The 26,708-nt window shown below is 48.4% G+C and overlaps 1 protein-coding gene across 6 annotated transcripts in view; it reads right to left on the minus strand.

Moving 5' to 3' along the window:
* The window catches only part of elavl4 (ELAV like neuron-specific RNA binding protein 4), a 162,215-nt gene that overhangs the window by 110,450 nt on the left and 25,057 nt on the right, over positions 1 to 26,708 (minus strand). Inside the window, exon 2 of one of the 6 annotated variants that reach the window (XM_072510927.1) lies at positions 5,924 to 6,010. The exons of the other annotated variants lie outside the window; for them this stretch is intronic. The gene's annotated coding sequence lies outside the window, so the exon portion shown is untranslated. The remainder of the gene's footprint in view (positions 1 to 5,923; positions 6,011 to 26,708) is intronic. 6 annotated transcript variants of the gene reach the window in all.

The following is a 26,708-nucleotide window of genomic DNA, read 5'->3' on the forward strand; positions in this document are numbered from 1 at the left end:
TCCCATGTCTCCTCCATTGCCCCCAGACTCTCAGGGCTGCCACCACCACGGGGCTGGTGGAGTACCGTGCCGGTGCGAACGGCAGTGGCGCCGTTATCAACACCCCTAAGCTGGTGCCCTTCCATGAAGCCGCCTCCATACGCTCCCATGCCAACCCTCCCCCATCACCCACTTCCTGATCATGACTATATTCGCCATAAATAGTAGTTACTGAAGTTTGGCAGCGCCATCCCGCCCTCTCCCCGGCTCCGCTCAAGCATCACCTTCCTTACTCGCGGGGTCTTGCCCGCTCAGACAAAGCCAGTGATCACTTTGTTGACCCGTTTAAAAAAGGACCGTGGAATAAAGATGGGGAGACACTGAAACACAAACAGGAATCTCGGGAGGACCGTCATCTTCATCGTCTGCACCCTCCCAGCTAGTGACAACGGGAGCGCGTCCCACCTCCGAAAATCGTCCTTCAATTGGTCTACTAGTCGGGCCAGATTTAGTTTGTGCAGCCTTTCCCATTCCCGCGCCACTTGGATGCCTAGATACCGAAAGCTTCCCCCTACCACTCTAAACAGCAGCTCCCCCAGTCGCCTCTCCTGTACCCTCGCCTGGACTGCTAATATCTCACTTTTCCCCATTTTTAGTTTATACCCCGAAAACCAGCCAAATTCCCCAGAATCCTCGGTCGTCTGCGTAAAGCGAGACTCTGTGCTCCATCCTCTACCGCGCCCCCCGCCCCCCCCCCCCCCCCCCCCTTCCCCGGCCCAGCCCCTTGAGGCTCTCAGTGCAATTGTCAGCGGCTCTATGGCTAACGCGAACAACAGTAGGGCGAGGGGGCATCCCTGTCTCGTTCCCCAATGCAGCCTAAAATAGTTCGATGTTGTCCTATTCGTCCGTACGTTCGCCACAGGAGCCTAAAACCCAGTCAATAAAGTCCCGCCCAAATCCGAACTGTTCCAGCACCTCAAAGACAAAGACAAACAAAGACAAACAAAGAAATGTACAGCACAGGAACAGGCCCTTCGGCCCTCCAAGCCCGTGCCGACCATACTGCCCGACTAAACTACAATCTTCTACACTTCCTGGGTCCAGAAGATTGTAGAATATCCCACAGATATTCCCATTCTACTCGATCAAAGGGCCTTCTCTGCGTCCATTGCGACCACTACCTCCACCACCCTACCATCCGGGGGCATGATGATCACGATTAACAGCCTTCTCACATTGGCCACCAACTGCCTTCCCTCAACAAACCAAGTCTGGTCCTCCCCAATAACGTCCGGAACACAATCCTCAATCCTAGAGGACAAAATTTTGGCCAGCAGTTTGGCGTCCACATTCAATAGGGATATCGGCCTGTAGGACCCACACAGCTCCGGGTTCTTGGCCCACTTCAGGATCAGCGAAATCGTGGCCTGTGACATCGTCGAGGGAAGCACCCCTCTGTCCCTTGCCTCATTGAATGTCCTCATCAACAACGGCCCCAATATTCCAAGAACATTTTATAGAATTCCACTGGGTACCCGTCCGGCCCTGGGGCTTTACCCGGCTGCATGGCTTTCAGACCCTCCGCTATCTCTTCCAACCCGATTGGGGCCCCCAGCCCTTCTACCAGTTCCCCGTCCACCTTCGAGAAATTCAGACCCTAGGAAGTGCCTCATCCCCTCCGGCCCCGTTGGGGGTTCCGACCTGTACAGCCTACTGTAAAACTCCTTAAACGCCTTATTCACCCCTGCTGAGTCTCTAATCAGTTTCTCATCTCCATCCTTTACTGTCCCTATCTCCCTGGCTGCCTCCCTCTTCCTAAGCTGCTGTGCAAGTATTCTCAGCTGTTCTACCGCCCTCCCTGTGGTTAACAGGCCAAACTCCGCCTGTAGCCTCCGCCGTTCCCTTAAAAGCCCTGCCTCTGGGGTCTCCGCATACTTTCTGTCGACCTGTAATATCTCCTTTACCAGTTGGTCCGTCTCTGCCCTGTCTACCTTCTCCCTGTGGGCCCGTATCGAGATCAGCTCCCCTCTAACCACCGCCTTCAATGCTTCCCAGTGCGGGCGCTGCTTACTGTCTTTACTAACCTGCATGTCAACCCAGTGCGGGGCATGGTCTGAGATTGTGATCGCCGAGTACTCCGTGTCCTCCACCCCTGTCAGTAAAGCCCTGCTCAGAATAAAGAAATCAATCCGGGAGTACACTTTATGCACGTGTGAGTAGAAGGATAACTCCTTCACCTTCGGCTGCCCAAATCTCCATGGGTCCGGTCCAAACCCCCCCCCCCCCAGCAATCTGCTCCATGAACCCTTTTAGTTCCTTTGCCATTGCTGGCACCCTGCCCGTTTTTGAGCTTGACCGGTCTAAACCAGGGTCAATAACTGTGTTGAAGTCCCCTCCCATGACCAACTTGTGAGAGTCCAGGTCTGGTATCTTCCCCAGCATCCTCTTTATGAACTCCACATCGTCCCAATTTGGTGCATACACATTTACTGGTGCCACCTGCACCCCCTCCAATTTCCCGCTGACCATAATGTATCGGCCTCCCACATCCGAAACTATTCTTCCCGCCTAAAACACCACCCGTTTGTTGATCAGGATCGCGACCCCTCTAGTCTTCGAGTCCAGTCCCGAGTGAAAGACCTGTCCGACCCAACCTTTCCTCAATCTAATCTGGTCGGCTACTCTAAGGTGCATCTCCTGCAGCATTACCACGTCCGCCTTCAGTCCTCTCAAATGCGCAAACACGCGTGCCCTCTTGACCGGCCCGTTGACCCCTCGTACATTCCAGGTGATCAGTCTAGTTGGGAGGCTCATTGCCCCGCCCCCATTCGCCGATCAGCCATCACCTTTCTTGGGCCAGTTTCCAGCCCGCGCCTCCACCGACCTGCCCTCAGGCAGCCTCCGCCCCCGACCTCCTCTCTGTCCCTCAGCAACAGTCCCATCCTCGTCAGCAGAACATTTCCCCCCCCTCCTTGTAACAGCACAATATAAATCGAACCCTTTGATAAGCCTAAGATCTGCTCACTCCCCACTACGCTTCCGCGAGCTAGCCCGCCCAGCTAGCTTGGTGGCCCCACCCTTGGCGCCAGGACATTCTCCCACCTATTGTTCCCCCCTCCCCCCGTTCACACATACATATTCAAATGACAAGCAATCCCAACACAATTGCCCGACAGAAAAAAAAACGCTAAACAAAGAAAAGATCAAGCAAGAGATCCAACATCTAAACAAACACACGTCCATCCCCCAATAGTGCAAATGTAAACTTTAACTCACTCAGCAATCCAACTGGCCCCAAATCAATACAGAAGGCATCACAAATAGCGTCCACAAAACTAAAAATGAGAAACTTATTAAAACATGAACGTTGCAGCAATGTTCAAAAGTTCTCAGTCCGCCACCAGTCCTTTCCTTTTTGCAAAGTGCAGCGCTTCCTCAGGCGACGCGTAATAAAAATGTTGCTCCTCGTACATGACCCAGAGACGGGCCGGATACAGCAGTCTGAACTTCACCTTTTTCTTAAAAAGGGTCAACCTGATCTGGTTGAACCCCGCTCTTCTCTTGGCCACCTCCGCACTCAAGTCCTCATAGATCCGCAGGATACTGTTCTCCCATTTACAGCTCCATGTCTGCTTGGTCCAATGTAAAATACGCTCCTTATCCAAATATCTGTGGAATCTCACCACCATTGCCCTCGGGGGGGGGGGGGGGGGGGGGCCTCTCCCATTCGCGGCTTCCTCGCGAGCGCTCTGTGAGCCCTGTCCACCTCCAAGGGTCGCGAGAATGCCCCATCCCCCAGCAGCTTCTCAAACATGTCAGCTATGTATGCCCCAGCGTCCACTCCTTCTGACCCCTCCGGGAGCCCAACGATTCTCAAGTTCTGCCAGCTCAAGTTTCTAGGTCCTCCAGCTTCACCAGGAGCTTTTTCTGCTGGTCTCTCAGCATCCCCACCTCCACCGCAGTTTGATGATCCTCCTGCTCAGCCAACGCCTTCTCTAATTTCTGGATCGCCCGATCTTGGGCATCCAATCTAAGCTCCAGCCGCGCAATTGACTCTTTAATTGGGTCCAAGCAGTCCCGCTTCTGCTTGGCGAAGCCCTCCTGGATAACTTGCATCAGCCGTTCTGTTGACCGCTGGGTCGACAAGCCAGAGGTCCGGTCCTCCGCCATGCTTCTTCCCACTTCAGCTTCAGCCCAAGCCTTCTCTGTTCGCCTGTTTCTGCCTTTGCGAGCACGTCTAGTCCTCCTCCCCTTGCACCGATGTGGGAATCCAGTACACAATTGCCTCTGTCATCAATTTTCCAATTCAAGTCGATTTATTTGTTGAAAGAGCAACAGTGGGCAACATCAGGATCATAAGGTACAGACATGAGAGATTGCTATTTTCCTACACAGTCCCTCGGCATACAACCCCAAAAGATCATTCTTCAATATAATCCAGAGAGTTATGTGTTTTTAAACATTAATTCTCAGGATTCTGGGAAGATCAGTATTTATTGCCCATCTCAAGTTCTCATTGAGGTCGTGCGCTGGACCTTCTTCTTGAATCGTTGTAGCTCAGTGATGAATGTGGCCTGAACATGATGTTCGATAGGAAGTTCCAGGATTTTGATCCAGCTTTAATGAAGTAATGCCGATATATGTCCAACTTCGGATGGTGTGTGATTTAGAACTGATGGTGTCCATGCTTCCTTTGCTCTTCAAGGTGCTGAAGATTGCAGAATTAGAAGAAATTACTGAATTGGTGATAGTATGCACGCAGCTACAGTTCGCCTGGATGGGGTGCCAATCAGTCAGATTGCTTCAAGCAGGATGCTGTTGGAGCTGCCCCCATCCAGGAAAGCATTCTATCTCACTCCTGACTTCTCTGTGGAGAATCAGAGAGTGAGTCACTCCTCAGGGAAACCCGAAAATCCTAGAAATCACAGCATGTCTAGGAGCACTGGCATTTGTCTGGCTGGGCCAGTTCAGTTCCTGATTACAGGTAATCCCCAGGAAGTTAAAATGTTGAAGGAATCAGTGATGACAATGGGCTGGATTCTCCATTTTGGAGACTATGTCCCCACGTGGTCTTTTACACAGGGAAAACTGGCGTAAAACAGCCGATTCCCCATTTTGCTGGGGGCTAACAGTGAGGCAGCGTAGAGCACGCAGCTCTAGCTGCCAATAAGGCCCTCAGCACATCCGGTTCAGAGGCCACGCTTGCGCATGGCCTGCAGCGGCCGTGCCGTGCTCCATGGAGAACTCAGCACGAGACCTGGAGCGCCAAAGTAGTGCCCCCCATCGGTCGCTCGCGCGCCCCGGACTGCCTGCCCACAGTGCCCCCAGCCCCGAATGAAGCCCCCCCCTGCCCTCGGATCAGCCCTCCCCCAACTGTGGCAGCCCGAACTGAGTCCGCAGCTGCCACGCCGAGTTCATAAATGGTGCGAGCACACGTAACCCACGCCGTCGGGAATTCGGCCGATCGGGGGCGGAGCATTGCAGGGCGGGCCTCAGGCAATGGCCCGAGGCCGTGGATAATCGGCGCCACTTTTCAGGGAATGGAAAATTCAAAAACTGCCGCCAAAAACGGATTCTCCACCCCATCGCCAAACGCGATTTCACCGTCGTGGAACGGAGAATCCAGCCCAATATCTTTAAATGTCAAGGGAGGTTGTGGTGATTGTCCCTTTAAGAGCAACACAATAGAGTAAGGGTCACATGGCCTGTGTAACCAATCAGGTGTGGAATCACACCATGTTGAGAGAGGCTCCAAGGCATTGGGAGCGAGCTACAGCAATGTAGCTGTTGTACAAATCTTACCAATAAATACTTTTTGTGTCCATTAATGAAGCCTGTGAAAGTGCATCTTTACATCGTGCGTGGAGAGAAATTATCCTGACACTGCGTCTGACCCGACACCTGTGAATATCCTGTTTCAATCTAAGAAAAAAAAAGTACTCACTAGAATGTCTCTCTTTTGGCGAATAGACCCATTTGACTCTTCCACAGAGGACTGGACACAATATGTCGAATGCCTTGGGTATTATTTCTAAGTAAACAAAATAGGGGAAGAGGCGAAACGCAAACTATTTTAAATGTTTGTGGAACTCAAACCATAACCTTATTAGCCCCATATGCACCAGACTCCAAATCACTGAGTGAGCTTGTGGATTTAGTGAAGACACAATTGCAACCTCAACCATCAGTAATACTCCAGAGATTCAAATTAAATTTGACGGTGAGAACCCAACTTGAAAAATCATGGCCCAATTCAACTTGATTTCATTACACCAATCATGGCTGAGAAGGCTTGGTCCATCTGCAATTGCAGTGATTATAAGCTAACAGTTAATCAGGCTGCCACACTGGATAAATATCCAATCCCTTGAATTGATCGCGGAAATGAAGCAATTATCGGAGTACTATGATTTTATAGCCACCATAAATGACACATTACTGGATAGGTTAGTCTGTGGCGTGAACAACGATGCTTTTCAACACAGATTGCTGGTAGAGGTCAACATAAATTTTAAACAAGCAACGGATATAGCTTTGGCTATGGAAAGCACTGAAAAAGATGCACAAGAGATGCAGAGCATGCAAAATGGCGCCATTCACCAGTTAGGAACCTGCAGCCAGCTGTGACGCCAAAACCGCCGAAGCAGCCGTGAAGCAGGAAACAATTACAGCCTCTAACAAAACAAAAAGGTATAGGATAGGCAATGAGTCAGTAATGCTTAAAGCGGAAGATGACCACAATCCTGAAGCATGGCGATTTAAGGAGGCTGAATGTTTTTACTGTCACTAAAGAGGGCATTTGATAAAGCAGTGCAGAGCTAAGTCAAGATCGCCGAGTAATCAATCAACCAAGATGTTACAAGTATACAATATGGAAGATCCTAGCATCAGTGGTTCTGGTATTCTTTCTCTGTTGAATCTAAAAACAGGTAAGATAGAAACCTATCACTGTAACGCTCTGGGTAAATGGGAAACCTCTGAAGATGCAAGTAGATACAGGGGCATCAACCACTGCGATGGGCGAGCATACATTTCAGTACTTAAGAGAGGGAGTCTAACCATCAAACTTGAAGAACAAGTTGAAGATTTATATGGGAGTAATAATAAAGATAAAAGGCACCACAATGGTACCAGTAAGCCATGGACAACCTATCCAGCTCCCCGTGATAATAGTGACGGATGAAGGACCAAGCCTTCTTAGCCACGATGGGCGTAATGAAATCAAGTTGAATTGGGCCATGATTTTTCAAGTGTGGGAAGAGGAACTGCCCAAACTGATAAGAAAATATATGTGCGCCTTATGTGATGAATTAGGCAAAATCAAAGGGATACAAGCGGATCCAGAGGCGATTCCCTGATTCTTTAAGGCAAGAGCGGTACCATATGCCTTGCGAGAGAAAGTGGATGCAGAGATAAACAGGTTGGAAGAACTAGGCATTATCCAGCCAGTTCAGTTCTTGGAATGGGCAGCATCTATAATCTCCGTATTGAAACTGGACAAGACCATCTGCAATTGCAGCGATTATAAGCTAACAGTTAATCAGGCTGCCACACTGGATAAATATCCAATCCCTAGAATTGTCTTTCAAACAAGAGATGTTTACAGAAAACAATTCAAACATGAAGCCACCGATTACATGTACACTGTGACAGACTGGAATCACATCGATATTAATACATGGGGAGACTTAATGAAATGAAATGAAAATCGCTTATTGTCACAAGCAGGCTTCAAATGAAGTTACTGTGAAAAGCCCCTAGTCGCCACATTCCGGCGCCTGTTCGGGGAGGCTGTTACGGGAATGCCAGGAGCACAGGAATTTCTACTCCAGCAGAGTAGCAGATTTCAGGCATATGCTATAAAATACATTATAGATGAATTCGAGACAAGAGAGCCAGATACTGAAAAGGGTTGTTGGTACCCAAGTCCAAATACAGTATCCATTTTATTTGACACGGGTAAACTGCCATACTGTTCCGGTTTGAATCAAAGTGTTTTTCCAGTTGATCCAACAATGGCATCATACTTTTGGGAGCAAGAGGAGTCATTCCTGTACCAAGCAGAGGGCTGCTCCTAACTGAATTACACAGCTCTCATTCTGGCATCTCTAAGATGAAGATGCTTGCTGTGTGGTGGCCTGGTATTAATACTGGTATCGAGAAGCTAATCAAGCACTGTCAAGAATGCCAACTGCAACAAAGGTTGCTTGCTATAGCCCCATTTCCCCCTCACCTACAACGCATGCTACTATTGAAAGATTACACCAATGTTTTTCAACTCATGGATTACCTGAAGTCATGGTATGAGACAATGGAATCGTAGTCACCAGTGCTGAGTTTCAAACCTTCACCGCTCTCAACGGTATTAAACACATTAGAACTGTGCCTTACCACCCAGCATCAAATGGACGAGCTAAGAGAGTTGTTCAAACTCTCATGTCTGGCCTAAAGAAACTGTCAGGAGGAACCTTGGAGACCAAAATCTCATGATTCCTCCTGAGCTATTGTACCACTCTACATGCAACAATGGGAGTCCCAACAGCAGATCTGCTGATGTAACGTAGTCTCAGAATCAGACTGAACCTCATGTTTTTAAATTTGTCAGAGAGGGTAGAAGCCAATCAAAGTAATCAGAAAGCAAGCCATGATTCACATAGTACAGCACAATCATTTATGGTCAATGAAGTCATATACGCGAGAAACTGGTAGTGGATCAAATTTTTGATCAATAAGGGGATCAGGGGTTATGGGGAGCAGGCAGGAGAATGGGGATGAGAAAAATATCAGCCATGATTGAATGGCGGAGCAGACTCGATGGGCCGAGTGGCCTAATTCTATTCCTATGTCTTATGGTCTAAATTGAATCCCTGGAATTAGTGCCTCTAAGACTGGACTCCTTTCATAACAAGTGGACATAGAAGGACGGATCGTTCGAAAACACATGAACCACTTGAGGATTAGAGAGATGCTCCAGCAGTCAGTGCTGCCATCAAGAAATGTTTTTGAATCTTTAAGCAGCAAAGTACTCTGATTGACCTGTTATCAACATAGAACATTACAGCGCAGTACAGGCCCTTCGGCCCTCGATGTTGCACCGACCTGTGAAACCACTCTAAGGCCCATCTACACTATTCCCTTATCGTCCATATGTCTATCCAATGACCATTTGAATGCCCTTAGTGTTGGTGAGTGCACTACTGTTGCAGGCAGGGCATTCCACGCCCTTACTACTCTCGGAGTAAAGAACCTACCTCTGACATCTGTCTTATATCTATCTCCCCTCAATTTAAAGCTATGTCCCCTCGTGCTAGACATCACCATCTGAGGGAAAAGGCTTTCACTGTCCACCCTATCCAATCCTCTGATCATCTTGTGTGCCTCAATTAAGTCACCTCTTAACCTTCTTCTCTCTAACAAAAACAGCCTCAAGGCCCTCAGCCTTTCCTCATAAGATCTTCCCTCCATACCAGGCAACATTCTGGTAAATCTCCTCTGCACCCTTTCCAATGCTTCCACATCCTTCCTATAATGCGGCGACCAGAATTGCACGCAATACTCCAAATGCGGCCGCACCAGAGTTTTGTACAGCTGCAACATGACCTCATGGCTCCGAAACTCAATCCCTCTACCAATAAAAGCTAACACACCATACGCCTTCTTAACAACCCTCTCAACCTGGGTGGCAACTTTCAGGGATCTATGTACATGGACACCGAGATCTCTCTGCTCATCCACACTGCCAAGAATCGTACCATTAGCCCAGTACTCTGTCTTCCTGTTATTCCTTCCAAAATGAATCACCTCACACTTTTCTGCATTAAACTCCATTTGCCACCTACCAGCCCAGCAGCTTATCTATGTCCCTCTGTAACTTGTAACATCCTTCCGCACTGCCCACAACTCCACCAACTTTAGTGCCATCTGCAAATGTACTCACCCATCCTTCTACGCCCTCCTCCAGGTCATTTATAAAAATAACAAACAGCAGTGGCCCCAAAACAGATCCTTATGGTACACCACTAGTAACTGGACTCCAGTCTGAACATTTCCCATCAACCACCACCCTTTGTCTTCTTCCAGCTAGCCAATTTCTGATCCAAACTGCTAAATCATCCTGAATCCCATGCCTCTGTATTTTCTGCAGTAGCCTACCGTGGGGAACCTTACCAAACGCTTTACTGAAATCCATATACACCACATCAACTGTTTTACCCTCATCCACCTGTTTGGTCACCTTCTCAAAGAACTCAATAAGGTTTGTGAGGCACGACCTACCCTTCACAAAACCGTGATGCCTATCTCTAATCAAATTATTCCTTTCCAGACGATTATACATCCTATCTCTTATAAACCTTTCGAAGATTTTGCCCACAACAGAAGTAAGGCTCCGTGGAAGCAAATGCTGATGCATCATCTGTGACAGAAGAGGTACCCGTTATTGCAGTTCCTGTTAACGTCAATCCTGTGGATGCATCTCAGACAACAGAATTATACCGCTTTACAAGGAACATAAAACCCCCTCAAAGACTCGGGTTATAATTGTCCAACTCATGTACATAATGTTTAGATAGTATTTCGGACTGAGTGAATTAGTTATTGAAGACTGTATAAAGAACGTAAAGGGGGAGGTATGCGGTGATCGTCTCTTTTTAGGGCAACACAGCAGAATAAAGGTCACATGACCTGTGTGACCAATTGGGACTCAGAGTGTGTAATCATCCCATGGTGAGAGAGGATCCTAGGCAGAGGCATTTTGGGAGCGAGTTACAGCCATGTACCTTTTGTGTTCATTAATGAAGTTTGAGAAAGTGCATCTTTACAGAGGTGGTTATGCTCTTTGTTGTTATTGCCTGATACTTCGTAGCGGGACGGTGATGCTGGGGGAATTATCGATGGCAACACTATTGGATGTCAAGGGAGGTTGTTATTCTCTCTGTTGTTATTGCCTTACACATTGTGTTGCAAATGTTTCTTGCTAATTATCAACCCAAGTTTGAATGTTGTACAGGATTTGATGCATATGAGCATGGATTGTTTCATTATCTGAGGAACTGTGAATGGAGCTGAACATTGGAATCATCAGCCCCATTTCTGATCTTTTGAAGGAAGGTCACTTAAGTAAGCAGTTGAAGACAGTCAGGATTAGGACGCTGCTCTAATGAACATCTGCAGTGATATCTTGGTGCTGAGGTGATGGGCCTTCAACAACCACAACTGACAAAAGCAGGTTCCTGGAGGCTCCATCCACTTCAAGAGCCACTGGATTTTAGAGACTTTCTCTCTAATCATTCTGCAAAGGATGGAATTGCACACTGCTGCCATTTGTCATACATCGTCAGAAAATCTTTGCAGTCCCTTCATATGATTTCAAAGCTAACCAAATATTTTACATTTTTAGAGGACTCCTGAAATCATTTGTCTAATTGTTCAATGCTTTTTGCTTTGGCAGGCCTGTTAGAAAACCTGCTGCCACTGTCAGGATAATAGCCTTCATGTATCCACTGCTGCCATTCTGCCCCGCTGTTGCCTATCAGCCAGACCAGACTACAGTCATCCATGCGGAAGTGCTCCAGTACCAAGCCGGACGTTTTAGGCCCAGTGCTGTCCGAAGGCATTCTGGGAGCCATCTCCAGACTTTCAACTTTATTTTTGATTTATTTGTTCATGGGATGCCAGTGTCACTGGCTAGACCAGCATTTATTGCACATCCCTAATCATCTTTCATAACATTGTGATGAGCCACTTTCTTGAACTGCTGCAGTCTGGGTGTTCTGACAACACGTACTGCAGTGGCTCACCACTTTCTAACTTCTAGTTAGAAAGGCAAAGTCAAAAATGGCATCGCTGGTGTCAAATCAACTTTACATACTGCCTGACTTCATGGTTTGCCTACTCTGCATTCTTCCTCCTAAACTCCTGCATGCTCCTAACACCTGTGCTACACGCTCACCAAATTGGCATGAGGCAGGCCTGTGTCAGAACTTTGCGCATGTTGCATAGATGTCATTTTGGAATTAAGGCAGCACGTGTAACACTGAAACTATGGAGCTACAATGCCCAATTTTGTAGCCAGACAATAGTATGGATGAGGTAGCTATTCATTGCTTTTGTAGCTTTAACTAGAAATAGGACTGAGTTGCTTTAACAGACACCTAAAGCAATACGACTACTGTCCACCTACAGTTACACAGTAGTGATACAAGTGCATTAATAGTAATTAGCTAGTTATTGGTGGATGGATCCAATTAGCTTTAGATAGTAATTTATATGCAAATTTAAATTGAAAGTTTAGATTTACCTTGACTAATCAGGTTTTCATCTCTTTTGGATAATTTTTAACTGTGGTATTTAAAAGATGTTAATTACGGAAACAGATGATTGACTGAATACTGTGAGCTGTACTCCTGAGAGATAGACATTGCCCTGTTTGCTCTCTCCACAGCTTGCCTTCATGGATGAGTTAGATGAAGAGCACTCATCACTTGAGTTCAAGAAGGCCATGGCCCACCTAACAGTGAAGGATGTTAAGCAAGGGCAGAATCCCCACTGGACTGCTCAAGCACAGAAGGTCCCATCCATGACTGCACCTTTTTGGCCTTTGCCTTCTCGACTGGAAGGTAGGCTCTGTTCTACAGGAGATGCATGATGTCAAAATCATCACATTATCCAAAGATAAGGGCAATGGGGGAGACTGCAACTACGACAGGGACATCTCATTCCTTAGAGTCATGGAGAAGACCTTTGTTAGAGTCACTCCATCTACTGGCAGACCAAGTGTAGCCAGAAGCACAGTGTGGTTTGTGCGCCAGCATATCTACTGTGGATGTGATATTTTCCATATACTAGGTACAAGAGAAGTGCAGGGAGCAGGACATGCCACTTTACTTAATTTTGGTAGATCTCACTAATGCATTCAACATCGTCAGCAGAGCAGGGCTCCTCAAGATTTTGTGGAAAAACAGTCTGTTAATCAAAGCGCCTCTGTCTCGTCTGCTCCTTCCATAACAGCATGCTCTACACCGTACAGTTTGATTATTCCACTTCTGACAGTTTCAAAGTGAAGAATGGAGTGAAAAAGGGCTGTGCCCGAGCTTCATTTGTGTTTGGTATCTTCTCCCATGCTCCTGTTTTTCGCCTTCCTTAAAGATACAGAGTTTACTGTATACTAGGTTACAATCAATCAAACTGAAAGTGAAGACAGAACGCATTAGATCATGACCAGGGAACTAACTGTCTACACTGATGATGCTGCGCTGATTGTCCAAATAGCAACTCAGTTACAAGACTCATGGGCTGTCTCTCCCATGACTGTAACCTCTTCTCTCTGACAATAAGCATCAAGAAAGCCGTGGCCATGGGATACAGAGATCCATCTCGGCACCCGATCGCATGTAAAAAATACCTTTCTGGAAGGGGTGAGCAAATTTTGTTACCTCGAGCCCATGATGACAGACAATATGTCCCTTGATGCAGAGCCCATTAAACACATTGGAGAAGCAGAAACTACCTTTGGTCAACTCTCAAAATGGACATGGGATAACACCAAGCCCTTAAGGTCTATGTTCGCAGCACCTTGTTAGAAAACCTGACCAGCTTAAGAGTTACCTGGAAAAGAAGCTCAATAATTTGCAACTTCACTGTCTGCGGTGCATTATAAGTATATCTTGGCAGGACAAAATCACAAATGCGGCAGTCCTCTCAAAGGCAAGCTCTCAGGTGTGTTGGCGCCAATCAAATAGATGCAACTTCAGTGGATTGGGCATGTCAGCATTATGGAAGACAGTTGCATACCCATGAACCTTCTGTATGTTGAGATAGCCAGAACGAGGCGACCAGCGGGGTACCGAAGGCTCTGCTGCTTCAGGGATGCCTGCAGTGTGACCTGGGAGTCACTGGCTGGCGAAAAAGTGAAAATGGCATCACCTCCAGTATAGAGGCAAACTTACAGTTTTGGGGGGTCCTGCACTCTCCCTCTTTGAGGGGAACCCACATACCCACCCCCCCCCTCCCCCTGGTGATTTGGTGGCCTGCTCCCAATGACGCCGAGCCCCGCATCAATGACATCTCGACTCACCTCTGGTCTCTAGCTTGGGTGGCTGGATCTCGAGCTTCGACAGCCGTGTGTGCTCCTGGCTGGCCATCTGCCTACTGCTGCTGGCTATCAGGCCTGGCCTCTGCTCTTGCTCAGTTCCCACAGACATTACGCCGATGCTTGCCTGGTCTTCTTTGCACCTCATAACTGCTATTCTTCTCACCTCTTGTCTGGGTGTTCGGGTCTCGAGCCTCGATGACCGCGTGTGCTACTGGCTTCTTGTCTGACTGCTGGCTTTCTGGCCTGGAGGCCTCTATTCCTTTCGGTTGGTTTTCCGCCCTCCTCATTCCTGGCCTGGTGGTAAAGAGTCACCTCGCTGCTCCCCACGATGGCTGTTGGCCAGCGCTTCCTCCTCACTTCGCTGATGGTTTCGCAGGCTTATACCCTGATGTTAATCGGCAACCTCTCTTTTGCCTCAGGCTGCCCACCAGACTGAATGTCAGAAACCTGGCTGCTGCTTTGCACCTTTACTCAATGAAAGTTCAGAAATCTCACACCAATTCAGGAGATCAGTGTCTGAACTGCTCCATGTGGAGATGCCGGCGTTGGACTGGGGTGAGCACAGTAAGAAGTCTTACAGCACCAGGTTAACGTCTAACAGGTTGGTTTCGAATCACTAGCTTTCGAAGCACTGCTCCTTCCTCAGGTGAATCTGAGGAAGGAGCAGTGCTCCGAAAGCTAGTGATTTGAATCAAACCTGTTGGACTTTAACCTGGTGTTGTAAGACTTCTTACGAAACCGCTCTAAGTCTCCACCACCTCGCAACATCTGGCAAATTGTTTTGCTGATCTAAAGGAGAGTCCAGCAATCAAAGCCTGATGTTGTTCCATATTGCCTGAGGATAGGTTCACTGGCCTATCAGTAAATTTAGAGCTACTAACACTCTGATTGGTGTTCCCACTACAACAGCCACCTCGCCATATGGAGGACCCCCCTTCCCCACAGACACACATTGGTTGGGGCCCCACGCTGCAACGCTGTGTGTTTCATTGAAAGTTGCCTCTGCTCCAGTGGACAGTGTGCACCATGGCTACAACATCTTGGCAAAAGGCAGAAATGCTGAAAACAACAATCGGCAAAATTACTTGGCAGCTTCATGTGCAGTGTTCGTGGCAGAACTTGCCGCTCAAGGATTGGCTTTCACAATTATTAACAAAGGTGCACCAAATGCACCCTACCTAAAATTGCTTGTTTGCTGCAAGTTCATCATCTCTTATTGATGGAAGGATGCCAACAATCACTGTTCTAGTGATGGATAAACAAATATGCATCAATTTAGAACTGGTGAATGGTTTTGAATTCTTCGCACTGTAGTATGAACCTATGTGACATGCACTATATTATAGTATTATCACAGATATCATAGAATCCCTTCAGTGCAGAAGGAGGCCATTCAGCCCATCAAGTCTGCACCGACCCTTCGAATAAGCACTCTACCCATTTACACTCCATCCACCCTGCCGAGCCCCATAACCCAGAACCTAATCTGCACATCCCTGGACATTAAGGGGCAATTTAGCATGGCCAATTCACCTAACTTGCACATCTTTGGACTGTGGGAAGAAACAGAGCACCCAGAGGAAACTCACGCAGACACGGGGAGAACGTACAAACTCCACACAGACAGAGGCCGGAATTGAACCGGGTCCCTGGCGCTGTGAGGCAGCAGTGCTAACCACTGTGCCACCATAAATTATTGTTTTGCATACACAGACAGATAATATTGTAGCTAGATTCCCAGGAAAAACTAGTGGCAATCTAGAATTAACTTTACAGAAACAATTATATTTCCACAAAGAGTTACTATTCTAAAGAATCTACTCGACATATGACTTAGTTTGAAACACTTTCTCCAGTGAAGAAAAGATGATGGAGACACAAATGAAAAGAATGCTTGCCCATTTATTGCAACAATTTTTAAAAAATGATTTAAAAAATATGCATTTAAAAACTCACTGCACCACTTTAGATACCAATTTTAACATAACTGGCCCAATTTTCACGCCGCATAATTCTATACTCCATTGACTGGGTTGCTTAGGCTAGAATAGGGGCTTGTTATTCCAAGATGTTTTTTCCAACCGAATATAAACAATATTTAAAACTATGTAATATCAGCTTGTACATTATATTTCCAAGTATGCAACTGGTTAAAGATAAATGGTGCTGCTCAAACAACATCCAGCTCATGGCAATGTATCAAATACACACAAAGTAAAAATTACATGTTTCCTACACTATGGCCCTGAATTACCTTGAATACAACTATAACGTTATGCTGGGTGTTTCTTGGGAAACGTTATATTATTCACCAAGTTACATGTAGACTTCCTCGGGAAAGTTAATTTAAATATTTTGGTGCAGCTCTGATGTCCCTTAAATGTTGAAACTATGGTGCCAAAATTCCATTGCGCCCCAGACCAGTTGCAATTTCAGTAGTGTACAGCGCTGGAACAGAAAGACTGGAAGAATTAAGTAAATTAAGTCTTTGGTCTTGTTATGGTGGCCACGAAAGACACTGGCGATCGTCAATAGATCTCCCCGTGGCCTTCGTGGAAGCACGCCCTATGGGGAATGAGCAGCCAGAGCTTAAAACCCGCTGCTTCAACCCAGGCTGGTATTCTGTAGGTCCCCAGGCTTGGATTTATGTACTGTAGGCTGTGGTAGTTGCTTTTTTTGTTGCTTTAATAAAAGGGTATGGTGCTGGAAGACTGGCCTTGGCGAAGTTATTACATTAGTGACGATGATAAACAAGTTTTTTCTTCAGGCAATATTAATTGTTAAAAACAAGTGGCTTCTCCAAAAAGGGAAAAAAAAGCCTCCCTTCGGTAAACTTAAATCTTATGATGTAAGCGGAGAAGACTGGGCCCAATAGACAGAGCGCATGCATTACTTCTTCTGGGATACCAATATTGAGGGAGTGATATTGCTGACAGCATGCGGGGCACCGACATTCAGCGTGATAAAAAGCATAACCGACCCAGATCACCTGACTTGAAGACTTTTAATGAGTTAGCAGATCTGGTTAAAAAAAAAAGTGACCCAAAGCCCTTTGTTGTACTTCAAAGATACCACTTTAACACGGCAGGGATAACCAGTCACCACGCCTTTGGCTAGATTACAGAAATTGGTAGAACATTGTGAATTCGGAATACTCCTGACTGACATGTTGCAAGACAGATTTGTATGTGGAATAAACAATTTAACAACTCCAAAAATGTTATTGGCAGAATCCAATCAGTATTTTTTAAAAATTGAAATAGATCTATCACTGGAACATGCAGAAAAAGGGGCTCAGGAGCTACAAGTGGCATCAGACAGCAATGTCCTCCGATTAGAGGGAGAGGCCTTGTGTAGAAGTGACCATTCCACAACTGGCCTATGTAACTAAGATGACAAATAATCAATTACAGAATCAGTGCTCAATTCGTGTCACCCGGCACGAAAAAATGGCATGATAAGCCCCAAGCATGCAAGGGAAACTGCTCTGGAAGGTTCTTGACGTCAGATGATGGGCTATTGTAAGCACTGCCAAGACAAATTGATAGGAATAGGCAAACCGTGTGCTACTCGGGGAAGAGACCACGGCCAGTACAGGCCCACAACATGCAGGTACACCCACTTCCAGAAACTGGGACAATACAACTAAACCACATCACGACCAATGTCGCCCCAATACTGGTGGAACTGCTGGTAAACGGTCATTCATTGAAAATGAAGGTGGACACAGGAGCTGCCGTCTTAGTTACATAGAAGCAGGTGGAGACCATTCGGCCTTTCAAGCCTGCTCTGCCATTCATTATGGTCATGGCTGATCATCAAGTTCAATGCCCTGATCCCGCCTTCCCCTCATATCCCTTTAGCCCCAAGAACTATATCTAATTCCTTCTTGAAATTACATATCGTTTTCGCTTCAACTACTTTCTGTGGTAGCAAATTCCACAGATTCACCGCTCTCTAGGTGAAGAAATTTCTCACCTTAGTCCTAAAAGGTTTACTTTTTATTCTCAAACTATGACCTCTAGTTATGGACTCCCCCACCATCGGGAAAACTCTTTCTGAATCTACCCTGCCTAATCCTGTTAGAATTTTGTAAGTTTCTATGCGATCCCCTCTCATTCTTCTAAACTACAATGAATATAATCCTCACCGACTTAGTCTCTCCTCATATGACAGTCCCGCCATCTCAGGAAATCAGCCTGGTGAGCCTTCGCTGCACTCCCTCCATAACAGGAACATCCTTCCTTAGATAAGGACACCAAAACTGCACACAATACTCCAGGTGTGGCCTCACCAATGATAATCATAATAATAATCTTTATTGTCACAAGTCGGGTTACATTAACACTGCAATGAAGTTACTGTGAAAACCCCCTCGTCGTCACACTCCAGCCTCTGTTCGGGTACACTGAGGGAGAATTCAGAATGTCCAATTCACCGAACAAGTCTTTTGGAACTTGTAGGCGGAAATCGGTGCAGATTCAAAGGGCCGAATGGCCTCCTTCTGCACTGTAAATTCAATGATAATCTATGATTATTCTAGGACAAAGGTTCGGCACAACATCGTGGGCCGAAGGGCCTGTTCTGTGCTGTATTTTCTATGTTCTATGTTCACACAGATGAAACCCACGCAGACAAGGGGAGAATGTGCAGACTCTGCACAGACAGTGACCCAAGCGGGAATTGAACCTGGGACCCTGGCGCTGTGAAGTAACAGTGCTAACCACAGTGCTACCGTGCCGCCCGGTACAATGCCCTATACAATTGCAGTTAATGGGGAACAGACAGATGATCACCTCCAAACTGGTATTCAACTCTTGAGCTTAGAAGACACGAAGGCCAGACTAGCCACCTACACGGGAGAACCATTATGAATTAAGAGCACTGCAATGGCCCCAGTGATTTACAGGCAGTAAGAAGCCCGGCTTCCACTCATTGTTGTTCGGGAGCAAAATTGGCTCCAGCCGATCAGGCTGAACTGGCTAGAGATTTTCAGGCTGGGTGTGGGAGGGCTGTATGTGGTCATCAGTAAATACTCTGAAGTTTTCCAGGAGGACCTTAGAAAAATAAGATAAGCCAAAGCCAAGATTTATGTCAACCACGATACTACGCCTAAATATTTTAGAGTAAAACCAGTTCCATACTTAGGAAAAGATAGGGACTGAACTTGGGCACCAAAGGCCCGTATAATTCGCAGAGTGGGCCACACCTGTTGTCCCTGTCCTTAAACCAGACAAATCAATCAGTCTCTGTGGAGCTAATGATCAATCGGGTTTCCAAGCTGATAGGTACCCCATCCTTTGGCCTGAAGACCTGTATGCCAAGTAAGCAGGTGGCCAGCCGTTCACTAAGTGGGATATGAGCCACACCTACCTTCAACGTGAATTAGATGAGTCTTCCTGCAAGTATATTGTGACCAACACGCACAAGCGCCTGTATTCGCTTACCCATACGCCAGCCTGGGCAATATTCAAACAGATTATGGAAAACATACTCCCAGGGTTACCTAAAGCAGCGGTGTACTTGAATGACGTCCTGGTTATGGTGGATTCGGAACAAGAGCACCTGGAGAACCTTGTCTTGCGGAGATTTGAGAGAGCTGCGGGTACACCTGAAGAGGGAAATGTGCTTTTCAAGCAAACAAAGTGACCTAGTTCAGGTATAGGGTAATAAAATGAGTCTACATCCAAGAAAGTAAAGTAAATCCTCTATATTTAGTAGAGAACAAGGTGCAGGCCATTAAGGAAGCACCAGCTCTAGAAAACGGGGTTAAAATCCTTTCTGAGATTAGTAGATTATGGAAAATCTATCCCGAATTTGGCTTTCTTGCTGACCCCCTTACACTGCTGCGCAAGTACCAAAAATGATCTTGGGAAATGCCACAGGTGGAGGCCTTCAACAAAGTTAAACAACAATTGCTGTCATCCAATTTATTGGCCCATTTTGACCCCAAAAGGAATTCATCCTGACATGTAATGCTTCCCCTTACGGGGGTTGGTGCGATACTTTCTCAATGCTGGAAAGACAGGCGGAAAGGCCCATCGCCTATGCATCCAGAATCCTTTTGGATGCCGAGTGAAGGTTTTCTCAAATTGTGAAGGAGGACTTGGTGTATTTACTTTGGTGTAAAGAAATTTCACAAGTACATGTACGGTAGGCGTTTCAGCATACAACCGACCACAAGTACTTGTTGGGACATTTGAAAGAGGATAAGGCAATCCTCCCTATTGCTTCCACTCGGATACAGCATTGGGCCATGTTACTTACAGGTTATGAATATCTTTTCGAGGACCCCCCTCAGCTAATGCTGAGCCTCGAGTTACCTCCCACCGCCCACAAGCTCGGCTCCCTTGCCTACACTGGAGGAGGTTACTGTCATAACCTTTAACCTTAAGAGACTTACAGCGTTGAGGATCTCGTATTCCCAGAATCCTTGGGGTAATATGCACTTTCCTGCTAAGGGGGCGAGGCGACTTGAACACACCCAGTATAGAGCTGGCTGGTCGAAACTCACCCGGTTGTACCTAAAGCTCCTGAAATAAATCGGAATTATTTCACTCAACTCGGTTTACACTCCCCTTCTTGTAAATACAAAACTAGCGATGAGGAGTAAACTTGGTCAACTATCAAAGCTGAGACCTTACTGCTCAGACATCACCTGGTATTTGCATTGCAGGACAGAGCCTGCGTTTCTTCGCCATGCTGCTGTTTGGCCGGCTGGATGCCTTTGACGCCGGGGTCGAGGACTGGGTCCAGTATATGGAGCGAATGCACTGTTTTTTCCACGCCAACATTATCGTGGAGGATGAGTGCCAAACTGTGGTCCTGTTAACAACTTGCATTGCATTCTTATGGGGTATCCAGAGCCTCATGCCCACGGTGGCACCCGCACCTTTGAGTAGCTCGTGGAGCTCGTCGGTCAGCGTTTTAGTCCACCACCATTCGTAATCGTCCAGTGGTCTCGATTTAACATGGCAGAGTGAGTCCCGGGTGAGTCTGCTACGGAGTTTATGGCCCAATTGTGGAAACGCGCCGAATTTTGCGAATGTGGGACTTTGCTGTCTAAGATGTTGCATGATCACCTTGTCTGCGGCATCGACGATGCGGAGATGCAACGGAGGCTCTTGCTTGAGCCTTCCCAGAACCTACAGCAAGGTGCTAGATATTTCCTTGTCTTGGGAGAGAGTGTGGGGTTCAGTAATTACAGGGTATGGAGGTATATGGGGCTTTTCACAGTAACTTCATTTCAGTGTTAATGTAAGCCTGCTTGTGACAATAAAAGATCCTCATCATTATACACCCTAGGATGCGTGGTGCCTCCCCCCACCCGGTTTGACAGACGCCGGGGCCCTGGCCTGTGTTCACAGGCCCTCCTTTGTGATAGGGACTCTCCCCAGAGTCAGAGGGTGATTCACCACCATGTGAACGCTGGTTCTGGCGCGACCGTAGGTAACGAGGGTGCCAGCGGTGTAGGCGCCCATGCCAGGATAGATGTCTGCCGAGAGATATGACCTTGCACTTGGACGATCCTGAAGCGACTGTGATGCAATTGTATTGCCTGGCGATGCCCCGCCTAGGCCCCATTTGTGTCCCGTTCAGGTGAGTGGCACATAAGTGTCTGGAATTGGACACTGGGGCGGCGGTGTCCATGGTAGCCCAGAGCACGTCGACCATATTCAACAGGATATCCAGACATCGGCCTTGACGGGCACGGAGCTTGTTTGGTTACATACACTGGAGAACAGCAATAGATCGTGGGGACGGTGTTGGCCCCCGTTGTTTATGACCATCAGTTGGACCAGCTATTTCTTATTGTTGTTCGTGGGGACGGCCCGAGTCTACTGAGGTGTGGTTGCTTGCGCCTGGACTGGCAACGCATTCTGCAGGTAGAGACCGGTGGCTTGTGCCAAGTTCTCGGGTCGTCCCCAGATGTTTTGCAACTCGGTCTGGGGACCATCAGAGGCACCGTGTCTAAAATCCAGCTAGACCCGGTGGCTCAACCACGCTATTTCCAGGCACGTCCTGTTCTCTATGCCTTTATGGATAAGATGGATGCTGAACTCGACCGATTGTGGAGAGTCTGGGCATAATTCAGCCTGTGCGCTTCGTTGACTGGACGGCGCCAGTAGTCCCTGTCCTGAAACTGGATGGGATGGTCCGCCTTTGCGGCGACCACAAGCTGACAGTCAATACTGCCTCAAGGCTATTCCATGCCGTATGCCAAGCTGGCTCGTGGGTGATCCTTCACCAAGCAGGACATGGGCAATGCATATTTGCAGTTAGAACTAGTCGAGTTCTCTCGCCAATATATAATTAATACGGACTTCCGGGTGCGGCGATGACCAGCTAAGTCGCACGTTTCGGCACATCCCGTTTTAACGGACTTCTGGGCTCTTATCGGGAGCCCCAACGGCAATTTTCGAAGGCTAAACCCACTGTGAGGCGACACAGAAGGGAGTCCCCCCGGATGTGAATGGACAGAAGAGATAATAGTGGCCAGATTGCGGAGGATCCTCTGGAGCAGCGGCAAAGAAGGGAAGTGAGAAGCAAGATGGCGGTGGAGGGGGGCCAGTTGGTATGGGGCCTGGAACAGCAGGAGTTCCTCCGGCGATGTGTGGAGGAGCTCAAGAAGGAGGTGCTGGCGCCGATGCTGCAGGCGATTGAGGGGTTAAAGGAGGCGCAGAAGACCCAAGAGATGGAGCTCCGTGGAGTGAAGGCAAAAGCTGCCGAAAATGAGGACGAGATAGAGGGCTTGGTGATGAAGACGGAGATGCACGAGGCACTGCATAAGAGGTGTATGGAGAGACTGGAAGCCCTGGAAAATAGCTCGATGAGGAAGAACTTAAGAATCTTGGGTCTTCCCGAAGGGGCAGAGGGAGCCGACGTTGGGGCGTATGTGAGCACGATGCTTCATACCTTAATTGGAGCTGAGACCCCGACGGACCCCCTGGAAGTGGAGGGAGCGTATCGAGTCCTCGTGAGAAGACCAAAGGTAGGAGAAATACCTCGAGCAATAGTGGTGAGGTTCCACTGCTACAAGGACAGGGAGATGGTCCTGATATGGGCGAAAAAGACACGGAGCAGCAGGTGGGAGAACACGGTGATCCGCTTGTATCAGGATTGGAGTGCAGAGGTGGCGAGAAGGAGGGCGAGTTTCAATCGGGCCAAGGCGGTGCTCCACAAGAGGAAAGTGAAATTCGGAATGTTGCAGCCGGCAAGACTGTGGGTTACATACCAGGGTAAACACCACTACTTCGAGACGGCAGAAGAGGCATGGACATTTATTGAAGAGGAGAAGTTGGACTAGATTGGAGAAAGAGTGTTTGAAATGAAGTAGTGAGGTGGTGGTAAGGGACTGTGAATCAGATGGGGGAAAATTTTCTTTCCCCTCGAAGGGGGGGACACACGAAGAAATGTGGGCGCCGGTGGGGAAGGGGAGGGGGAAGGAGAGAGGGAGCTGCGCCATCAGGGGCGGGGCCGAGAGGGAAGCGCGGGCTTTGTTCCTGCGCTATGGAAATTGTGGCGGGAAAAGAGGGCGCAGGAAGGAGGGGGCCTCACATAATGGGAGGCTAAGGATAAACGGGGGAAGCCGAGGTCAGCCAGAGTTTGCTGACTTCCGGAAGCAATATGGGGGGAGCAACTAAGCTAGAGAGGGATCTAGCGGGGGGGGGGGGGGTTAACTGGGTTGCTGTTGCTAAGGGGAAGGGGGAGCTGTTACGGGATGGGATGGGAGGGCGCCGTCGGGGGGATAAGCGGGTGCGTGGGAACCGGGTGAGGAGCTGGTCTACAAAAGGGGATGGCTAGTCGACGAGGGGGGGGGGGGTAAAGAGCCCCCCAACCCGGTTGATCACGTGGAACATGAGAGGGTTGAATGGACCGATTAAGAGGGCAAGGGTACTTGCGCACCTAAAGAAGCTAAAGGCAGACGTGGTCATGCTTCAGGAGACGCACCTGAAACTGGCGGATCAGGTCAGATTAAGAAAAGGATGGGTGGGACAGGTATTCCACTCGGGCTTGGATGCGAAAAATAGAGGGGTGGCAATACTGGTGGGGAAACGGGTATTGTTTGAGGCGAAGACCATAGTGGCGGACAGTGGGGGTAGATACGTGATGGTGAGTGGCAGATTGCAAGGTGAGGCGGTGGTGCTGGTGAATGTATATGCCCCGAACTGGGATGACGTGAACTTTATGAAGTGTATGTTGAGGCGCATCCCGGACCTGGAGATGGGAAAGTTGGTAATGGGGGGGGGGGGGACTTCAACACGGTGCTGGACCCAGGGCTGGACCGGTCCAGATCTAGGACCAGGAGGAGGCCGGCAGCGGCCAAGGTGCTCAAGGGCTTTATGGAGCAGATGGGAGGAGTGGATCCCTGGAGATTTACTAGGCCAAGGAGTAAGGAGTTTTCCTTCTTCTCCCATGTCCACAAAGTGTACTCCCGGATAGACTTCTTTGTCCTGGGAAGGGCGCTGATCCCGAAGGTGGCAGGAACGGAGTATTCGGCAATAGCCATTTCAGATCATGCCCCACATTGGGTAGATCTGGAAGTAGGAGAGGAAAAGGAACAGCGCCCACTCTGGAGATTAGATATGGGACTGTTGGCGGACGAGGGGGTATGTGTAAGGGTGAGGGGATGTATTGAAAGGTACCTAGAGATTAATGATGACGGAGAGGTCCAGGTGGGAGTGGTCTGGGAGGCGCTGAAGGCGGTGGTTAGAGGGGAGCTGATCTCCATAAGGGCCCATAAGGGAAAACAAGAGGGTAAAGAAAGGGAGAGATTGTTGAGGGAGATTTTGAGGGTGGATAGGCAATATGCGGAGGCTCCAGATGAAGGGCTATACAGGGAAAGACGGAGATTGCACACGGAATTTGACTTGTTGACCACGGGTAAGGCGGAGGCACAATGAAGGAAGGCACAGGGAGTACAGTAAGAATATGGAGAGACGGCGAGCCGGCTGCTGGCCCAACAACTTAGGAAGAGGGGGGGCGGCGAGAGAGATCGGAGGGGTTAGAGACGAGGAGGGAAAGATGGAACGGGGAGTGGAGAGGGTGAACGGGGTGTTTAAGGTATTTTACGAGAGGCTATATAAGGCTCAACCCCCGGAAGGGAAAGATGCGATTCCTAGACCAGCTGGAGTTCCTGAAAGTTGAGGAACAGGAGATGACAGGACTGGGAGCGCAGATTGAGGTGGAGGAGGTGGTAAAAGGAATTGGGAACATGCAGGCAGGGAAGGCCCCGGGACCGGATGGGTTCTCGGTGGAGTTCTATAGGAAATACGTGGACCTGCTGGCCCCACTTCTGACGAGAATCTTTAATGAGGCTAGGGAAAGGGGGACACTACCCCCGACGTTGTCGGAGGCGACGATATCGCTGATCCTGAAAAGAGACAAAGACCCGCTGCAGTGCGGGTCAGACAGGCCTATTTCCCTCTTGAACGTAGATGCCAAGCTTTTAGCCAAGGTGATGGTGACGAGGATAGAGGACTGTGTCCCTGGGGTGGTGCATGATGATCAAACGGGGTTTGTTAAAGGGAGGCAATTGATTGCTAATATATGGAGGCTGCTGGGGGTGATGATGATGCCCCCACCGGAGGGGGAGGCGGAGATAGTGGTGGCGATGGATGCAGAGAAAGCATTTGATAGAGTGGAGTGGGACTACCTGTGGGAAGTACTGAGGAGATTTGGATTTGGAGAGGGGTTCATTAGATGGGTTCAGCTCCTGTACAGGGCCCCGGTGGCAAGTGTGATTACAAATAGGCAACGATCTGACCACTTCCGACTATATAGGGGTACAAGACAGGGATGTCCCCTGTCCCCGTTACTGTTTGCGTTGGCAATTGAGCCACTGGCCATAGCGCTGAGGGGCTCTAGGAAGTGGAGGGGGGTACTTAGAGGAGGAGAAGAGCATCGGGTGTCATTATACGCGGATGATTTGTTGTTGTATGTCGCGGACCCAGTGGAGGGGATGCCTGAGATAATGCAGACACTCAGGGAGTTTGGAGAATTTTCAGGATATAAATTGAATATGGGGAAGAGTGAACTGTTTGTGATGCACCCCGGGGAACAGGGCAGGGGAATAGTCGATTTACCGTTGAGGAGGGTAACAAGGGATTTCCGGTATTTAGGGATCCAGGTGGCCAGGAACTGGGGAACCTTGCATAAGCTTAACTTGGCACGACTGGTAGAGCAGATGGAAGAGGACTTTAGGAGGTGGGACATGGCGCCCCTGTCATTGGCGGGCAGGGTGCAAGCGGTTAAAATGGTGGTCCTTCCGAGGTTTCTTTTTGTGTTCCAGTGCCTCCCTGTACTGATTACAAAGGCCTTTTTTAAGAAGGTGGACAAGAGTATTATGAGCTTTGGGTGGGCTGGAAAGACCCCAAGAGTAAAGAGGGGGTTCCTGCAGCGCAGTAGGTACAGAGGGGGACTGGCACTGCCGAGTCTAAGTGAAGGAGCGGCGTGGAAAAGACTGGAGATGGCGTCCTGTAGGGGAACTAGTCTAAAAGCACTGGCGACGGCGCCGTTACCGTTCTCCCCGAAAAAATACACCACAAACCCAGTGGTGGTGGCAACGCTGAAAATTTGGGGGCAGTGGAGACGACATAAGGGAGTGACGGGTGCCTCAGTGTGGTCCCCGATAAGG

The sequence above is a fragment of the Scyliorhinus torazame genome, chromosome 7 (assembly GCF_047496885.1).
Source record: "Scyliorhinus torazame isolate Kashiwa2021f chromosome 7, sScyTor2.1, whole genome shotgun sequence".
Classification (NCBI taxonomy): Eukaryota; Metazoa; Chordata; class Chondrichthyes; order Carcharhiniformes; family Scyliorhinidae; genus Scyliorhinus; species Scyliorhinus torazame.